Raw genomic sequence first — 19368 nt, 5'->3', positions numbered from 1 at the left:
GAAGAGGAACCGGAAGAAGAGTCGGAACCGGAAGAAGAATCGGAACCGGAAGAAGAAATAGAACCGGTGGGGGAAATAATAAAACGGTTAAGTAAAAGAGAATCCTCAACCAACCGACCAAGGTTAATTATGGTCAATGGTGTTTCCGCCAAGGAAGCAAAATATTGGGAGGATTACCAATTCTCCGATGAATCGGATTCCGACGAGAATTCCGATGATGTTATAGAAATTACCCCAACTGAATTTAAAAAGGCAAAAGAAAATAATAAGGGAAAGGGCATAAAAATAGAGAAATCTAATTTCAACCCCGATGAACTTTATATGTATCGTCAACCCCCGAAGTCCTTAAGTTGTAACAATGACCCGGGAACCTCTAAACCACCAGGTTTTTCTAAACCAATATGGACAACGACGGCTCGTATTAGGGGAACATCATATATCCCTAGAAACTTGGCAAAACGAACCAAAACCGAACAAGATGAAACGAGCGAGTCGGAATAAGATAGTTGTATTCGTGTGGTGTAATATATGTAATATAGTGTGCTTATGCTTTATGATATATGTAAAAAAAATTGCTTGTATTATTAAGTATTTTTTTATGAATCTAACTCTTGTCTATTTTACAGTATAAAAACACAAAATGGATAGACAACCCAATATTTTAAGAGACCTACCCGGAGACATGATTGATGAAATCTTGTCTAGAGTCGGTCAGAATTCCTCGGCACAACTATTTAAGGCGAGATCAGTTTGTAAGACATTCAAAGAACGTTCCAAGAATGCCTTGGTTTATAAAAGGCTTTCGTTCGAAAGATGGGGGATATCACATTGGGAAATCCATAAGTTACGATGTGTTTACTTTGACGCATATATTGCGGGGAACCCAAATGCTATTTTACGCAACGGGTTAAGAAATTATTTTGACTCAGTATATCCGAATATAGGACTTCGTGATTTAGAAAAAGCGGCTAACATGCAACATAAAGAAGCATGTTATGCTTACGGGTTAGTAATGTTCGCTTCTCACCAAAGTGAGAACAAGAACATCGGGCTACAACTATTAAACAAAACGTTCCCACAAGTGACGGAGTTGGTAATTGGGGTAAGAAATGAGGTTTTTAGGTTATTACGAGACTGTTGGTCATTACATAACCCTCGTCCCTTTGACGACGTTACAACACGCTGTCTTATCAACGACCATAACGGTTATGTTCCACAAGACCAAGGATGGGAAGTAGTCCTAGTAAAACCAGAATGCATGACTTGTTTCTGGACGTATGAATTACGTGTCTTTATTGCCTTTGCTGAACGACTTGTGTACTAGCTAGAATTATCTTCACAACTATCTTGTATCAAAGTTATTGTGTGCTATATTTCATGATTTATGTAAAATAAGCGGTATTGTAAGTTTGTAAAATATTGTATAAAAGTTTGAACGCGAAATATTATTACAATCAGTTTTTCATATAGAATTGTAGTAGTTGAATTGTATATTAGCTACTAAGTATGAACTTAACGGGTAGGTACTACCCGAATTTAAACTTATAAAATGCTAATATGAAGAAAAAGCTTTTATAAATGAGTTCATATTATGCTACGAAATACTATTAACTACTCTTAATATTCTGTATGATTAACTTGTTCCATTTGACTATTTTGAAGGAAATGGCACCGACTACTCGACACACCGTAAATATGAATGAAGAGGAATTCCGTACTTTTCTAGCTTCAAACATAGCCGCAGTACAGGCTGCGCTACATACCAACAATAACCTTGGATCTGGCAGTACAGGAAATCGTGTAAGATGCACCTACAAAGAATTCACTGCCTGCAAACCTTTGGAATTTGATGGAACCGAAGGACCGATCGGATTGAAACGGTGGACCGAGAAGGTCGAATCGGTGTTTGCCATAAGCAAGTGTACTGAAGAGGACAAAGTGAAGTACGCTACGCATACCTTCACAGGTTCTGCGTTAACATGGTGGAATACCTATCTAGAGCAAGTGGGACAAGATGATGCGTACGCACTACCGTGGTCAGCATTCAAGCACTTGATGAACGAGAACTACCGTCCCAGAAACGAGGTCAATAAGCTCAAGACAGAACTTAGAGGGTTACGAACCCAAGGATTTGATATTACCACGTACGAAAGACGATTCATAGAATTGTGCCTATTGTGTCCGGGAGCATTCGAAGATGAGGAAGAGAAGATCGACGCGTTTGTGAAAGGATTACCGGAAAGAATCCAAGAAGATATAAGTTCACACGAGCCCGCCTCCATACAACAGGCATGTAGAATGGCTCACAAACTAGTGAACCAGATTGAAGAAAGAATTAAAGAACAGACTGCTGAAGAGGCCAATGTGAAGCAAGTCAAAAGAAAGTGGGAGGAAAACGGTGATAAGAATCACCAATACAACAACAACAACAGCAATTACAACAATAATCGCAACAATTATCCCAACAATCGCAATATCAATCGCAACTACAACAAATGGCCCAACAACAACAACAACAACAACAACAACAGCAACAGCAACTACAACAATCATCCCAACAACAATAATAACCGCAACAACAACAACAATCAGAAGCAGCTATGCCAAAGGTGTGAGAAGTATCACTCGGGGTTCTGCACCAAATTTTGCAACAAGTGTAAAAGAAATGGTCATAGCGCGGCAAAGTGTGAGGTCTATGGACCAGGGGTTAATAGAACGAAAGGAACAAATGGTGTCGGAACGAGTAATGGCGGAGCAAGTAGTGTCGGAGCAAGTTATGCCAATGTAGTTTGTTATAAATGTGAAAAACCGGGCCACATTATTAGAAATTGCCCGAACCAGGAGAACACAAATGGACAAGGCCGCGGAAGAGTTTTCAATATTAATGCGGCAGAGGCACAGGAAGACCCGGAGCTTGTTACGGGTACGTTTCTTATTGACAATAAATCTGCTTACGTTTTATTTGATTCGGGTGCGGATAGAAGCTATATGAGTAGAGATTTTTGTGCTAAATTAAGTTGTCCATTGACACCTTTGGATAGTAAATTTTTACTCGAATTAGCAAATGGTAAATTAATTTCAGCAGATAATATATGTCGGAATCGAGAAATTAAACTGGTTAGCGAAACATTTAAGATTGATTTGATACCAGTAGAGTTAGGGAGTTTTGATGTGATAATCGGTATGGACTGGTTGAAAGAAGTGAAAGCAGAGATCGTTTGTTACAAAAATGCAATTCGCATTATACGAGAAAAAGGAAAACCCTTAATGGTGTACGGAGAAAAGGGCAACACGAAGCTACATATTATTAGTAATTTGAAGGCACAAAAACTAATAAGAAAAGGTTGCTATGCTGTTGTAGCACACGTCGAGAAAGTACAAACTGAAGAAAAGAGCATCAATGATGTTCCCATTGCAAAAGAATATCCCGATGTATTTCCGAAAGAATTACCGGGATTACCCCCACAGCGATCCGTTGAATTTCAAATAGATCTTGTACCAGGAGCTGCACCAATAGCTCGTGCTCCTTACAGACTCGCACCCAGCGAGATGAAAGAACTGCAAAGCCAATTACAAGAACTTTTAGAGCATGGTTTCGTTCGACCAAGCACATCACCTTGGGGAGCTCCTGTTTTGTTTGTCAAGAAGAAAGATGGTACATTCAGGTTGTGTATCAACTACCGAGAGTTGAACAAACTTACCATCAAGAACCGCTACCCACTACCGAGAATCGATGACTTATTTGATCAACTACAAGGCTCGTCTGTTTATTCAAAGATTGACTTACGTTCCGGGTATCATCAAATGCGGGTGAAAGAAGATGATATTCCAAAGACTGCTTTCAGAACACGTTACGGTCATTACGAGTTTATGGTCATGCCGTTTGGTTTAACTAATGCACCAGCTGTGTTCATGGACCTTATGAACCGAGTGTGTGGACCATACATTGATAAGTTTGTCATTTTTTTCATTGATGACATACTTATTTACTCAAAGAATGACCAAGAACACGGTGAACATTTGAGAAAGGTGTTAGAAGTATTGAGGAAGGAAGAATTATACGCTAAGTTTTCAAAGTGTGCATTTTGGTTGGAAGAAGTTCAATTTCTCGGTCACATAGTGAACAAAGAAGGTATTAAGGTGGATCCGGCAAAGATAGAAACTGTTGAAAAGTGGGAAACCCCGAAAACTCCGAAACACATACGCCAGTTTTTAGGACTAGCTGGTTACTACAGAAGGTTCATCCAAGACTTTTCCAGAATAGCAAAACCCTTGACTGCATTAACGCATAAAGGGAAGAAATTTGAATGGAATGATGAACAAGAGAAAGCGTTTCAGTTATTGAAGAAAAAGCTAACTACGGCACCTATATTGTCATTGCCTGAAGGGAATGATGATTTTGTGATTTATTGTGACGCATCAAAGCAAGGTCTCGGTTGTGTATTAATGCAACGAACGAAGGTGATTGCTTATGTGTCTAGACAATTGAAGATTCACGAACAAAATTATACGACGCATGATTTGGAATTAGGCGCGGTTGTTTTTGCATTAAAGACTTGGAGGCACTACTTATATGGGGTCAAAAGTATTATATATACCGACCACAAAAGTCTTCAACACATATTTAATCAGAAACAACTGAATATGAGGCAGCGTAGGTGGATTGAATTATTGAATGATTACGACTTTGAGATTCGTTACCACCCGGGGAAGGCAAATGTGGTAGCCGATGCCTTGAGCAGGAAGGACAGAGAACCCATTCGAGTAAAATCTATGAATATAATGATTCATAATAACCTTACTACTCAAATAAAGGAGGTGCAACAAGGAGTTTTAAAAGAGGGAAATTTAAAGGATGAAATACCCAAAGGATCGGAGAAACATCTTAATATTCGGGAAGACGGAACCCGGTATAGGGCTGAAAGGATTTGGGTACAAAAATTTGGAGATATGAGAGAAATGGTACTTAGAGAAGCTCATAAAACCAGATACTCAATACATCCTGGAACGGGGAAGATGTACAAGGATCTCAGGAAATATTTTTGGTGGCCGGGTATGAAAGCCGATGTTGCTAAATACGTAGGAGAATGTTTGACGTGTTCTAAGGTCAAAGCTGAGCATGAGAAACCATCAGGTCTACTTCAACAACCCGAAATCCCGGAATGGAAATGGGAAAACATTACCATGGATTTCATCACTAAATTGCCAAGGACTGCAAGTGGTTTTGATACTATTTGGGTAATAGTTGATCGTCTCACCAAATCAGCACATTTCCTGCCAATAAGAGAAGATGACAAGATGGAGAAGTTAGCACGACTGTATTTGAAGGAAGTCGTCTCCAGACATGGAATACCAATCTCTATTATCTCTGATAGGGATGGCAGATTTATTTCAAGATTCTGGCAGACATTACAGCAAGCATTAGGAACTCGTCTAGACATGAGTACTGCCTATCATCCACAAACTGATGGGCAGAGCGAAAGGACGATACAAACGCTTGAAGACATGCTACGAGCATGTGTTATTGATTTCGGAAACAGTTGGGATCGACATCTACCATTAGCAGAATTTTCCTACAACAACAGCTACCATTCAAGCATTGAGATGGCGCCGTTTGAAGCACTTTATGGTAGAAAGTGCAAGTCTCCGATTTGTTGGAGTGAAGTGGGGGATAGATAGATTACGGGTCCGGAGATTATACAAGAAACTACCGAGAAGATCATCCAAATTCAACAACGGTTGAAAACCGCCCAAAGTCGACAAAAGAGCTACGCTGACATTAAAAGAAAAGATATAGAATTTGAAATTGGAGAGATGGTCATGCTTAAAGTTGCACCTTGGAAAGGCGTTGTTCAATTTGGTAAACGAGGGAAATTAAATCCAAGGTATATTGGACCATTCAAGATTATTGATCGTGTCGGACGAGTAGCTTACCGACTTGAGTTACCTCAACAACTCGCGGCTGTACATAACACTTTCCACGTCTCGAATTTGAAGAAATGTTTTGCTAAAAAAGATCTCACTATTCCGTTAGATGAAATCCAAATCAACGAAAAACTCCAATTCATCGAAGAACCCGTCGAAATAATGGATCGTGAGGTTAAAAGACTTAAGCAAAACAAGATACCAATTGTTAAGGTTCGATGGAATGCTCGTAGAGGACCCGAGTTCACCTGGGAGCGTGAAGATCAGATGAAGAAGAAATACCCGCATCTATTTCCAGAAGATTCGTCAACACCTTCAACAGCTTAAAATTTCGGGACGAAATTTATTTAACGGGTAGGTACTGTAGTGACCCGAACTTTTCCATGTTTATATATATTAATTGAGATTGATATTTACATGATTAAATGTTTCCAACATGTTAAGCAATCAAACTTGTTAAGACTTGATTAATTGAAATATGTTTCATATAGACAATTGACCACCCAAGTTGACCGGCGATTCACGAACGTTAAAACTTGTAAAAACGACATGAAGATATATATATATATGGATATACATATGGTTAACATGAGATTATGATAAGTAAGTATCTCCATAAGTATATTAACAATGAGTTATATACATATAAACAAGACTACTAACTTAAGGATTTCGAAACGAGACATATATGTAACGATTATCGTTGTAACGACATTTAAATGTATATATATCATATTAAGATATATTAATATATCATAATATCATGATAATATAATAATTTAACATCTCATTAGATATAATAAACAATGGGTTAACAACATTAATTGAGATCGTTAACTTAAAGGTTTCAAAACAACACTTACATGTAACGACTAACGATGACTTAACGACTCAGTTAAAATGTATATACATGTAGTGTATTTAGATGTATTAAAATACTTTTGGAAGACTTCAAGACATATATCAAAACACTCATACTTAACGAAAATCGTTACAGTTACTTTTCCAGTCTTTTCTTTCATCAAGAATTCTAGTCGTATTCTTACCCGTATTATACACAGCTTCAAAACGTACTTACTATGAGTATATACCAATAGGAACTAGCATGTGATTCCACTCTTGATTATGTCATGTATGACTAATCAATTTTAACTTCTACCATGAGCTAGTCAACTAACTAGAACTCCTTTTAACCCCACTCACCACTCACCAATTACCACTCATCATTCACTCCATTTCACTTCCAATTCTCTTTCTAATTCTCTCTCAACACACACACACTATTATGAACGTATTTTTCCAGTAGTTAATCATCATCTTCATCAAAAAATCACTTCAAGAATCAAGCTATAATCATCATAGGAAGAACACTTCAAGAACACTTCAAGAACACTTCAAAAATCCCTTCAAGTTTACTAATTTACTTCCAAGCTTTCTAATCCATTCCAAGTAATCATCTAAGATCAAGAAACCTTTGTTATATACAGTAGGTTATCTTTCTTATTCAAGGTAATATTCATATTCAAACTTTGATTCAATTTCTATAACTATAAACTATCTTAATTCGAGTAAAAATCTTACTTGAACTTGTTTTTGTGTCATGATCCTACTTCAAGAACTTTCAAGCCATCCAAGATCCTTTGAAGCTAGATTATTTCTTGTCACTTCCAGTAGGTTTACCTACTAAACTTGAGGTAGTAATGATGTTCATAACATCATTCGATTCATATATATAAAACTATCTTATTCGAAGGTTTAAACTCGTAATCACTAGAACATAGATTAGTTAATTCTAAACTTGTTCGCAAACAAAAGTTAATCCTTCTAACTTGACTTTTAAAATTAACTACACACATGTTCTATATCTATATGATATGCTAACTTAATGATTTAAAACCTGGAAACACGAAAAACACCGTAAAACCGGATTTACGCCGTCGTAGTAACACTGCGGGCTGTTTTGGGTTAGTTAATTAAAAACTATGATAAACTTTGATTTAAAAGTTGTTATTCTGAGAAAATGATTTTTATTATGAACATGAAACTATATCCAAAAATTATGGTTAAACTCAAAGTGGAAGTATGTTTTCTAAAATGGTCATCTAGACGTCGTTCTTTCGACTGAAATGACTACCTTTACAAAAATGACTTGTAACTTATTTTTCTGACTATAAACCTATAATTTTCTGTTTAGATTCATAAAATAGAGTTCAATATGAAACCATAGCAATTTGATTCACTCAAAACGGATTTAAAATGAAGAAGTTATGGGTAAAACAAGATTGGATAATTTTTCTCATTTTAGCTACGTGAAAATTGGTAACAAATCTATTCCAACCATAACTTAATCAACTTGTATTGTATATTATGTAATCTTGAGATACCATAGACACGTATACAATGTTTCGACCTATCATGTCGACAAATCTATATATATTTCGGAACAACCATAGACACTCTATATGTGAATGTTGGAGTTAGCTATACAGGGTTGAGGTTGATTCCAAAATATATATATAGTTTGAGTTATGATCAATACTGAGATACGTATACACTGGGTCGTGGATTGATTCAAGATAATATTTATCGATTTATTTCTGTACATCTAACTGTGAACAACTAGTTGTAGGTTACTAACGAGGACAGCTGACTTAATAAATTTAAAACATCAAAATATATTAAAAGTGTTGTAAATATATTTTAAACATACTTTGATATATATGTATATATTGTTATAGGTTCTTGAATCAACCAGTGGCCAAGTCTTACTTCCCGACGAAGTAAAAATCTGTGAAAGTGAGTTATAGTCCCACTTTTAAAATCTAATATTTTTGGGATGAGAATACATGCAGGTTTTATAAATGATTTACAAAATAGACACAAGTACGTGAAACTACATTCTATGGTTGAATTATCGAAATCGAATATGCCCCTTTTTATTAAGTCTGGTAATCTAAGAATTAGGAAACAGACACCCTAATTGACGCGAATCCTAAAGATAGATCTATTGGGCCTAACAAACCCCATCCAAAGTACCGGATGCTTTAGTACTTCGAAATTTATATCATATTCGAAGGGTGTCCCGGAATGATGGGGATATTCTTATATATATGCATCTTGTTAATGTCGGTTACCAGGTGTTCACCATATGAATGATTTTTATCTCTATGTATGGGATGTGTATTGAAATATGAAATCTTGTGGTCTATTGTTACGATTTGATATATATAGGTTAAACCTATAACTCACCAACATTTTTGTTGACGTTTAAAGCATGTTTATTCTCAGGTGAATACTAAGAGCTTCCGCTGTTGCATACTAAAATAAGGACAAGATTTGGAGTCCATGTTTGTATGATATTGTGTGAAAACTGCATTCAAGAAACTGATTTCGATGTAACATATTTGTATTGTAAACCATTATGTAATGGTCGTGTGTAAACAGAATATTTTAGATTATCATTATTTGATAATCTACGTAAAGCTTTTTAAACCTTTATTTATGAAATAAAGGTTATGGTTTGTTTTAAAAATGAATGCAGTCTTTGAAAAACGTCTCATATAGAGGTCAAAACCTCGCAACGAAATCAATTAATATGGAACGTTTTTAATCAATAAGAACGGGACATTTCAGTATGGTCCTTGTATTTGTCCTTGATCTCCTTCGTAGTTAGCTCAATCCGTTTTCCAGTTACAACTTTTCTGAGCTTTTCCAACATTCTATTCTTTATCATCAAACTTCCGATGATTATGGTTGTTTACAGTTGTCTATAGTCTCTCCTGCTTCATTCAGCTTTTTCAACATTGCGAGTAGTAATTCGCAGACTGGGTGCTTTTCAGAATTTCAGAATGGAAAATCTTAATTCTAAGAGTTAAATGCTATATGTATTCGTTTGATGTAGAAACGCTGCGAGATTCAAAATACAGATTGCTAATTTCTGGTAATTGGTATGGCAACTCTCGTTACAAGGTGCGGATGGGTATATGATAGGGTTTTAATGAACAAATATATCGATTCTTCGGAGTGACTTAAGCCAATAAATAATGAAGTTGCTGGTAAGTTTACCGCTAATGTGGCGGAATATAAAAGGTTCCCCAGTAACAATAAATGAGCATGCATATATATCAAGGTTATAATAAGACTAGTACGGTTGAAAAGTCAAAGTTGACTTACTGAAGCTGTGACAAAATTGGCTAATTAGGAAAAGAATTGCATTGTTATTTACAGTAATAACAATGCCAAAGGAGCTAGCACAGATACATGTTAAACGTTTACTCAGGTTCCAAGTATTTTCAGGTGCATAACTATATGCATCAATCTTTTCTTCAATAGATGAAGTGCGGTTGGTTCATCCTCTCGATTGAGGTGTTTTCAAGAATTACGAAAGGTTTGAACGCAGTTTATAATCGTCAAGATACAAATGAGGTTTAAGATGAAATCAAGTGGCAAACTTGAAGAATTTGTTTAGTTTCATATGTTATAATCAATATTTTAATTCATTTTTAATTGTCCAATCTTGATAGTACACAGTCGATAGTCCACAGTTGACAGTCCAATATTTCATATATAGCTTAATATATAATATTCAAATTAATTAATACGTATCGTGACCCGTGTACATGTCTCAGACTCGATCACAACTCAAAGTATATATATTATTATAGAATAAACCTTAACCCTGTATAGAGAACTCGATCATTACTGCATATAGAGTGTCTATGGTTATTCCAAATAATATATATAGATGCGTCGATATGATATGTCAAAACCTTGTATACGTGTCCCGATATTTAAAGTGCGTAAAAAATAAATAACAGAAATTATATGACGATAAATAATGTGCGTAAAGTAAATAACAGAAATTAAATGACAATAAATAAAATTGCGAGAATTAAAATTGCTATAATTATATTGCGATAAATAAATTGTGATAATTAAAAAGTAATACAGAATTAACAGTTAGCTAGGAACAGTTAGCTAGGATTTTGTTAGCGTGAATTCTTAACAAAATTCCTCATGGTTAATTTGTCTGTTTCTAACAAATTTTATTTTGTCAAATGTTTTCTTCATTATGCCACTTGTTGGATTCTGATAGATCAAAATCCAAATATGAAATTGAAAGAAAATGGTCATTCTGCGGTGAACGGATCCGTATATCTTGTGGATGTAAGTAGGATAGTAAATGACTGTTGAATCAGATTCGAAGAATGTACAATGTAACTTATTAATGTGAAATCTTAAATATCCCTCGGGTATTACCTACCCGTTAAAATATTTTCACCATTAACAGTTTGTACAAAAGAATTTTTAATTGCAATCTTTATGAAAACATATATACATATACATTTTCTTCAGATGTAATCATGGATTTAATGAGTTAACTTAATATTAAACTCATTTAGTTTTCGGTTGGGGAACTAGAATAAATAATCGCTAAAACTTTAGAGATTACATATTCGCCATGTCGAACGAAGATAAATGAAGTAGAACGATACGTCGAATGAAGATCATACTCGAAGTACAGATGGTGATATTGAGGCATGGATTGTTGATGGTACTGGTGCCGTTATTGATGGTACTGTTGGTGTCGGTGATGTTGCTAAAGCTGGTATGTTTTGCACCATATTTTCCAAGGCTACAACTCGGGCGCGAAGCTCGTTGACTTCTTATATTATTCCGGGATGATTGTCGGTCGAAACGAGCGGATGAATAAGGTTTTGAATTTGAGATAGTATATAATCGTGTCGAACTACTCTGGAAATGAGGCTGAAAATGGTGTTTCGGATAGATTCGCCGGTATATGCTTCAGGTTCTTCGCCAAGAGGGCAATTTGGTGGATGGAAAGGGTCGCCTTCTTCGCATCTCCATTGTTTAAGTCGACTATGAACTCATCAAATGAATTGAGGATGGCTGATTGGTTGATTCATTCTGGTTATACTGCTTTCGGAGTTCGAGTGGAAATCCATATCGGAATAGCTGTCGGAACAACTATCGGAATAACTATCGAAATCTCAGGGACTCGAACTGGTTGAGGGATTCATCTCGTATGATCATATGAAGAATTTTCGATAAGAAATAGATTATAGGATGTAGAATAGTACGCTGCAATACATAATTTACATATGCATATATAATACTAAAAACCCATAAGTTACGGAGGAATCTACGGAATATGTTAGGCAAAGTTTACAGTAACAGATATGCTAAGATATGAATTAGCAGATATGCTAAGATATGAATTAGCAGATATGCTAAGATATGAATTTGTCTATACACTATTCATGTAATCAATGCAGCAAGATGTGTCTGGACTAGGAATGATAAGCAGATAATTTCCTAAGGATGATAAGTAGTTAATTTTCGACACAAAATGATAAGCAAAACTTTTGACATGCAGACACGGTCGAAGTCCAGACTCACTAATGCATCCTATCGACTTATCAGTTAGACACACTAATGCAGACCTGGTTCGCTAAGACCACCGCTCTGATACCAACTGTAGAGACCCATCATAATCCATCCGGACGAAGTCCATATTGATTATAAATGATTCACAACAGTTGATTACATTGCGAGGTACTTGACCTCTATATGATACATTTTACAAACATTGCATTCGTTTTTGAAAAGACAATCTTTCATTACATCGAAAGTTGACAACATGCATACCATTTCGTAATATATCTTACTATAATTGACTTAATAATAATCTTGATGAACTCAACGACTTGAATGCAACGTCTTTTGAAATATGTCATGAATGACTCCAAGTAATATCTCTAAGATGAGCAAATGTACAGCGAAAGGTTTCTTTCATAACTGAGAATAAACATGCTTTAAAGTGTCAACCAAAAGGTTGGTGAGTTCATTAGTTTATCATAAATAATCAATTCATAATTTTAATAGACCACAAGATTTCATATTTCCATTTCTCATAAACATACGTCACATGCATAGAGACAAAAATATCATTCATAAGGATTGAACACCTGGTAACCGACATTCACAATATGCATATAAGAATATCCCCATCATTCCGGGATCCTCCTTCGGACACGATATAAATTTCGAAGTACTAAAGCATCCGGTACTTTGGATGGGGCTTGTTGGGCCCGATAGATCTATCTTTAGGATTCGCGTCAATTAGGGTGTCTGTTCCCTAATTCTTAGATTACCAGACTTAATAAAAAAGGGGCATATTCGATTTTGATAATTCAACCATAGAATGTAGTTTCACGTATTTGTGTCTATTTTGTAAATCATTATAAAAATTGCGCATGTATTCTCAGCCCAAAAATATAAAGGGTAAAAAGGCAAATGAAACTCACCTAATGTATTTTGTAGTAAAAATACATATGACTATATTGAACAATAGAACGATGCAGGGTTGGCCTCGGATTCACGAACCTATATTAATTATATATATATTAAAACCTATAATCATAATTGAATAAATTTATTTATTATATCATAGTTTATATATACTATATATATTTTGTTTATGTATTTATTCAAAGTGATTAATATTTATGTAGTTATATTAATATGTCTATATTTATATATAAAATTGTTTAATGCTATATTTAAAAATAAATAGTTTGTTATATGTAAATATTTATATAGGTAATATTACTAGATTTGATATATATATATATATATATATATATATATATATATATATATATATATATATATATATATATATATATATATATATATATATATAGTCACGTTAAATATTAATATAATTATAGTATATGTAGTAAGTATATTTTATGCACAAAATATTTATTTGTTTTAAAAAAATTAGTTTTGATACAATAATGATTTGCTAATAATAATAATAATAATAAATTTATTAATAACAATTCTAATAATGATATTGTTAGTATTGATACTTATAATAATAAGAAATCATAATAGCTATCTCATTGATAATGATAATATTAATAATCATATTACTTAATAATAATACATATTTTGATGTTAATATTAGTAATAACAATAGTAATAATAATAATATTTATATCAATGATAATAATAATAATACTACAATGTTCATATCAATCTTATTAACAATAATAATACTAATAATAACAATAATACTAATAATACTTATTTAGTAACATTAATAATAATTTTAGTAGTAACAATAATAATAGTAATTGAAATTTTTAAATTTTAATTAATGTTTATAATACATGGTATAATATTTATAATAGTTATAATACTAACAATAATAATAATAATTAAAATCATAATAATAACAATTATCAAAATTATAATTCTAGTTATAATCACAATAACAATAATATGAAAAAATTTTGGTTTTTGTAAAACTACCTCAAGTTGCCCCAAAAAAAAGTTGTCACCCGCAAGGATCGAACCCGAGAACTCTTGTAACCCATAACACTCTCTAAACCAACTGAGCTACCATGTTTATCTGATTTATTACACAGCCTAAATTATTTAACCCGTTAATCATTCTGTTTTCCTTCTCCTCCTTCTTCTTCACAGGTTCAAACGACCCCAAATCATCCTAGTAATCTTAACAACACTTACCAATTCGATTTTTAGGATTTAATATCCAAAACATAAACAATTAATTGAGGGTACTTGGCTTGAAAAAAAAATATAAAAAGAAGACCACTGCTTCTGCTCGTCGCATATAAACAAAATTTTTTTTTTTGATGATTTCGATTTGTAGGTCGATTTAGATAAAACTTATAACACAAAATATGTTATGAACCATTTATAGAAACTATATGAATGATCAATTTCAACAGAAACGTCACGACACGTTCGAATTTTTACGATGAACAAAATTGTTGACTTTTGAAAATTTAATTTGACTTCGAAAATTAGAATTCGTTTTGAAGGATTAGAAGTTGAGATTTTTCATATAGATTGAGTAAGAGATTCCTAACGAAACAGCATTTAAGGATTTTTCTATTTGGTTCGAAATTGAATTAAGAAAAAAAAATAAGCGTACAGATAAACAAAACAAAAAAAAATGCTGTGCTCCCAATTCCATCTAAGCTTTCTGTTGTCGACTTGCAGAGATAACAACTCATCATGTGGACGTTCCAATAATAGAATTTAACTGCTTGTTTAATGACAGAGGGTCACTTGCAGCACAGTTGGACATAAACATATAACAAATTGATTTTGATATATCAATTACACATATTTAATTACATTAGTTATTTATATATATCCATATATCTGTTTAAACATTTATAAATATATATACAGTTGTATTTTGTATATATATACATATTTATATAAACTTGTATGTATAATTCTGTTTATTTGTAAATAATTCATAATATGGTAATTACAAGTATATTTATGTTAATATTATTAATAATAGAATTATTAGTAAAGTCTAGTAATAATAGATAGTAAATAATATTAATATTAACAATAATGCAGATTTTAATAAATTTAATTAATAATAATGATAATAATAATCTTATTAATGATACAAATAATAATACTAGTTATAATAATGTTAATAACATTAATAATACAACTTAGATCTTATATTTATTTTATTTTAGAAAAAAAATACAAATCTTAATATTAGTACTAACAATAATTATCATGTTTATGTATCATATATATATATATATATATATATATATATATATATATATATATATATATATATATATATATATATATATATATATATGTATGTATATATATATATATATATATATTCAAATTACTATATATAATTATGTTTTACGTATCCAGATTCACTACTTAGATAAATGTATTAATTATATACATCAAAGCAATTTAAACTCAAAGTATAACATTATACACTTAATACATTATTAATCGTTGACGATTTATGTTTGAAATCATTTAGTAACAAATTTTAGTTATTTTAATTTATCTTCCATAATAATTAAATCACTTATTAGTTCTCTGTTATATTTATTTTACAATATATGATTATTTGTATGTGTAGTTAATTATATGTACATTTCTATTTACATTTATAGATTCGTGAATCGTCGGGAGTAGTCGAAAGTCAAATTGAATTAATAAAAATAGTTCACAAGTTTTGAGACTCAACCTTACAGACTTTGCTTATTGTGTCGAGATTATATAAAGACAGTTTAAATTTGGTCGGAAATTCCTGGGTCGTCACAGCAACAGAAAATAACGACCCACAAAAAGGTTGTTTGGGTCTGATTGGGTCTACAAAAAATAGCAGCAGCACAGCAGGAAATTTGCAGCAACAAAGGGTGATTCTTGGACTAGTTTTTGGCTCATCATTCACAGCAAGGATAGCAGCAACAGACGCAGCAAGAAACAGAAAAAAACACAGCAGGTTAAGGGCGAATGATGGCTGTGATGGTGGAGTTTATGTCGACTTGCAGGAGGCTGGGTTGCAGGGTTATTAGTCGACCACTTGAGAGGGTTTAGGAGGTTATTTAGTCGACTGAAAAATTGAGGGAAATAAGGAGATCTAATCGACTGGATTCTGCAGAAATTGTGGTGAATAAACTTGGAAAAACTTGAGGGTTTATATAGGTTTGTAGGTTTCCTAAGTAAACTAGGCTAACTTAGTGATCAAAGATTGGAATTAGAGGTTAACTAGGACTAAAATACTTAAAGCTCAAGTTTGATTTCCTAAAAAAAAAAATATCTACAGCCGATTTTATTTTGATACATATGATTTATTTATTTTTTTTTATTTACGGTATTACTTATTTATTTAAGTATTTTATATTATTTTTTTTATTATTATTAATATTAGGGTTACATTTTATTTAAATACATTTTATTTATTTATTTGTCCCTAACTTTTATTAATTTTAATTAGTTCCAATTAGTTGATATTAATTCTTAAAGGTTATATCATATAGATTTTAATAATACATATAGTTTTATAATATAAGAACACATAAAATACATAAACTTTATATTAACGGAAATATTGATCAAAAATTACTATTTAATCAAAGGTTGTTAAACAAAGTTTACGAGTACATAAAGTGCTAATAATTGAACAGAAATAACAAAACTGAAAAATTGAGGGTCGTCATAGGATCAATTGATGAAAAGGTGGTAATTGCAACAGTTGATGAAGGGGGACAGTGTTGGATGACCCCTTATGTTAAGTACTTGCAGGACGGAACACTGTCAGATGATACCACAGAAGCAAGGCAGATAATGTGACGCCCCGTACAAAATCATCGTGTACGGATCATCAACAACAAGATCATTACAAGGTTAAACACTATATGCTGTTTAAAAATCAGTTTTGCATTCATAAAAAGATAACTTCAAATGTTTTACAAAAGATAACGTGACACAAAGGTCGTTACAAAGCCATTATTCAAAATAACATAAGTTGCGAATGCAAAATAAAAGTTCCATGATTGAGACATCTCTAAGTAATGCAACGAAAGTCTAACACAGCGAGTCTGTAACAGCAAGTCTATAACACCAAGACAGCAAGTCTAACAGCGGAAGCAACAACGTCTAAGCACCTGAGAAATACACGCTTAAAAGGTCAACACGAATGTTGATGAGCTATAGTTTGTTTGTAATCAGTAATATAATGTAGACCACGAGATTTCGTATTTAAAACAGTATGAAAAGTATATGCTTATCCGTGGGCACCCGGTAACTAACTTAACGTAATATTACCCCCTAAAAGTACACTTGGCGAGTGCGTCTATTTACGAAGTATTAAACACCCGTTGAATGCTAGCACGACTAGCCCGAGTGGGGATGTCAAACCCTATGGATCCATATATAAGATTCGCGTCTACCGGTTCATAAACCAATAGTTAAACGTTACCGAGCTAAGGGGAATCTTTGTGCCGTTATGTCACCCACACATATATAAAGTTTAAGTACTCGTGTCTAGTATGTAAAACATAAAAAGCGCATGTATTCTCAGTCCCAAAAATAGTATAAGTAAAAAGGGAAGTTATAACTCACAGTGAATAGCAGTAAAAGTTGATATGAAAAGTATGCAAGTAGTAAGTCGGTCCGAAAGGTCGTCAACCTAAGTCAAAGGTCACTAAGTCAGTATATTATCCCCAAAAGTTTAAAAGTGAATAAATTAAGTCTTAAGTATCATCATCATCATCATCATCATCATCATCATCATCATCATTCGTAAAAGCTAAAGTAAGTTTTCAACAAGAATAGAGATTGAAACAAAAGGCTGATTCGGATAGACGCTACGACCTCTATACAAACTGAAAAGATGCGTGGTCAGTGGCCAAGGCTCCGTATGTGAGTCCTCTAACAGTTGTCCAATTTTTAGATCCTAACTCGATGTCGTTTGACCATGGCAACGGTTCAAGCGCGAGTAGGTCAAAATTTTTTCAGCACGTCGTTAAAAAGGCGTAGTGACTTTTGGAAGGCTATAAATCCTAAACCGTATATCAGATTTAGGCGAGTCCTAAACGAAAAGTCATCTACACGAGACGAACTATCTGAAAATAAATTTTCCAGAAGTCCCGGGAGTTTGATCAGACCCCGGAAAAACAGAAAACAAGTGCTCCGGTGGGTTTCTTGGTGCTTGATGCTCATCAAGGTTCTCATCCTTGATGCGTGTAAGCTTCAAGTGTACAACTCTTTGATGTTTTAGCATCACTTTGACCAATTTTCAACCATAAACACACAATGTCAAGACTAAGCAAGAATACAACTCACTTAAGAGTTTTAGAAGGATGATGAACCAAGGTTACATCATGTTCTTAGTCTTAACACAAATACAAGTTCTATCTACAACTAAAGCTACAAACTTTCATTCAATCAAACAAGTAAGAACATAAATTTGATCAAACAAAGTAATGGAACCCTAAGCTAGAGAGCTTGGATCCTTTTAACAAAATTTATGAGATTTCAAAGCTATAAAGCTTGAATCTTTTATGTTCTTGAAGATCTTCAAAGCAAAAGGCTAGATCTTCAAGTTCCATGAAGATGATAAACACAAGTTTTGATCTTTTAACAAAATAAAAGAGATCATAAGTTAGAAAACTTAGATCCAACAAAAATAATGAAGACTGAAAGCTAGAAAGCTTGAATCTTGAATGTTCTTGAAGATCCTTAAAGCATGAAGCTAGATCTTCAAGTTTCATGAAGATCATAAACATAAGTTTTGATCTTTTAACAAAAATAAAGTGATCTTAAGCTATAAAGCTTAGATCCATCAAAGTAATGAAGATTTAAAGCTAGAAAGTTTGAATATTTAATGTTCTTGAAGGATTCAAATCAAAGTTTGAATCTACAAGATATAACAAGATCACAAAGCTAACAAGCTTGATCTTATAAAGATAATGATGATGTCGTGATTTAGAGAAGAAGAAGAAGAAGAAGAAGAAGAAGAAGAAGAAGTAGAAGAAGAAAATTTAAAACTTACAATTTTTAGAGTGAGAAAGACTAGAGAGAAAGTTAGAGAGT

This window comes from Rutidosis leptorrhynchoides, chromosome 10 (assembly GCF_046630445.1).
Source record: "Rutidosis leptorrhynchoides isolate AG116_Rl617_1_P2 chromosome 10, CSIRO_AGI_Rlap_v1, whole genome shotgun sequence".
NCBI classification, from domain to species: Eukaryota; Viridiplantae; Streptophyta; class Magnoliopsida; order Asterales; family Asteraceae; genus Rutidosis; species Rutidosis leptorrhynchoides.
Note: the sequence above shows the minus strand (reverse complement) of the source record.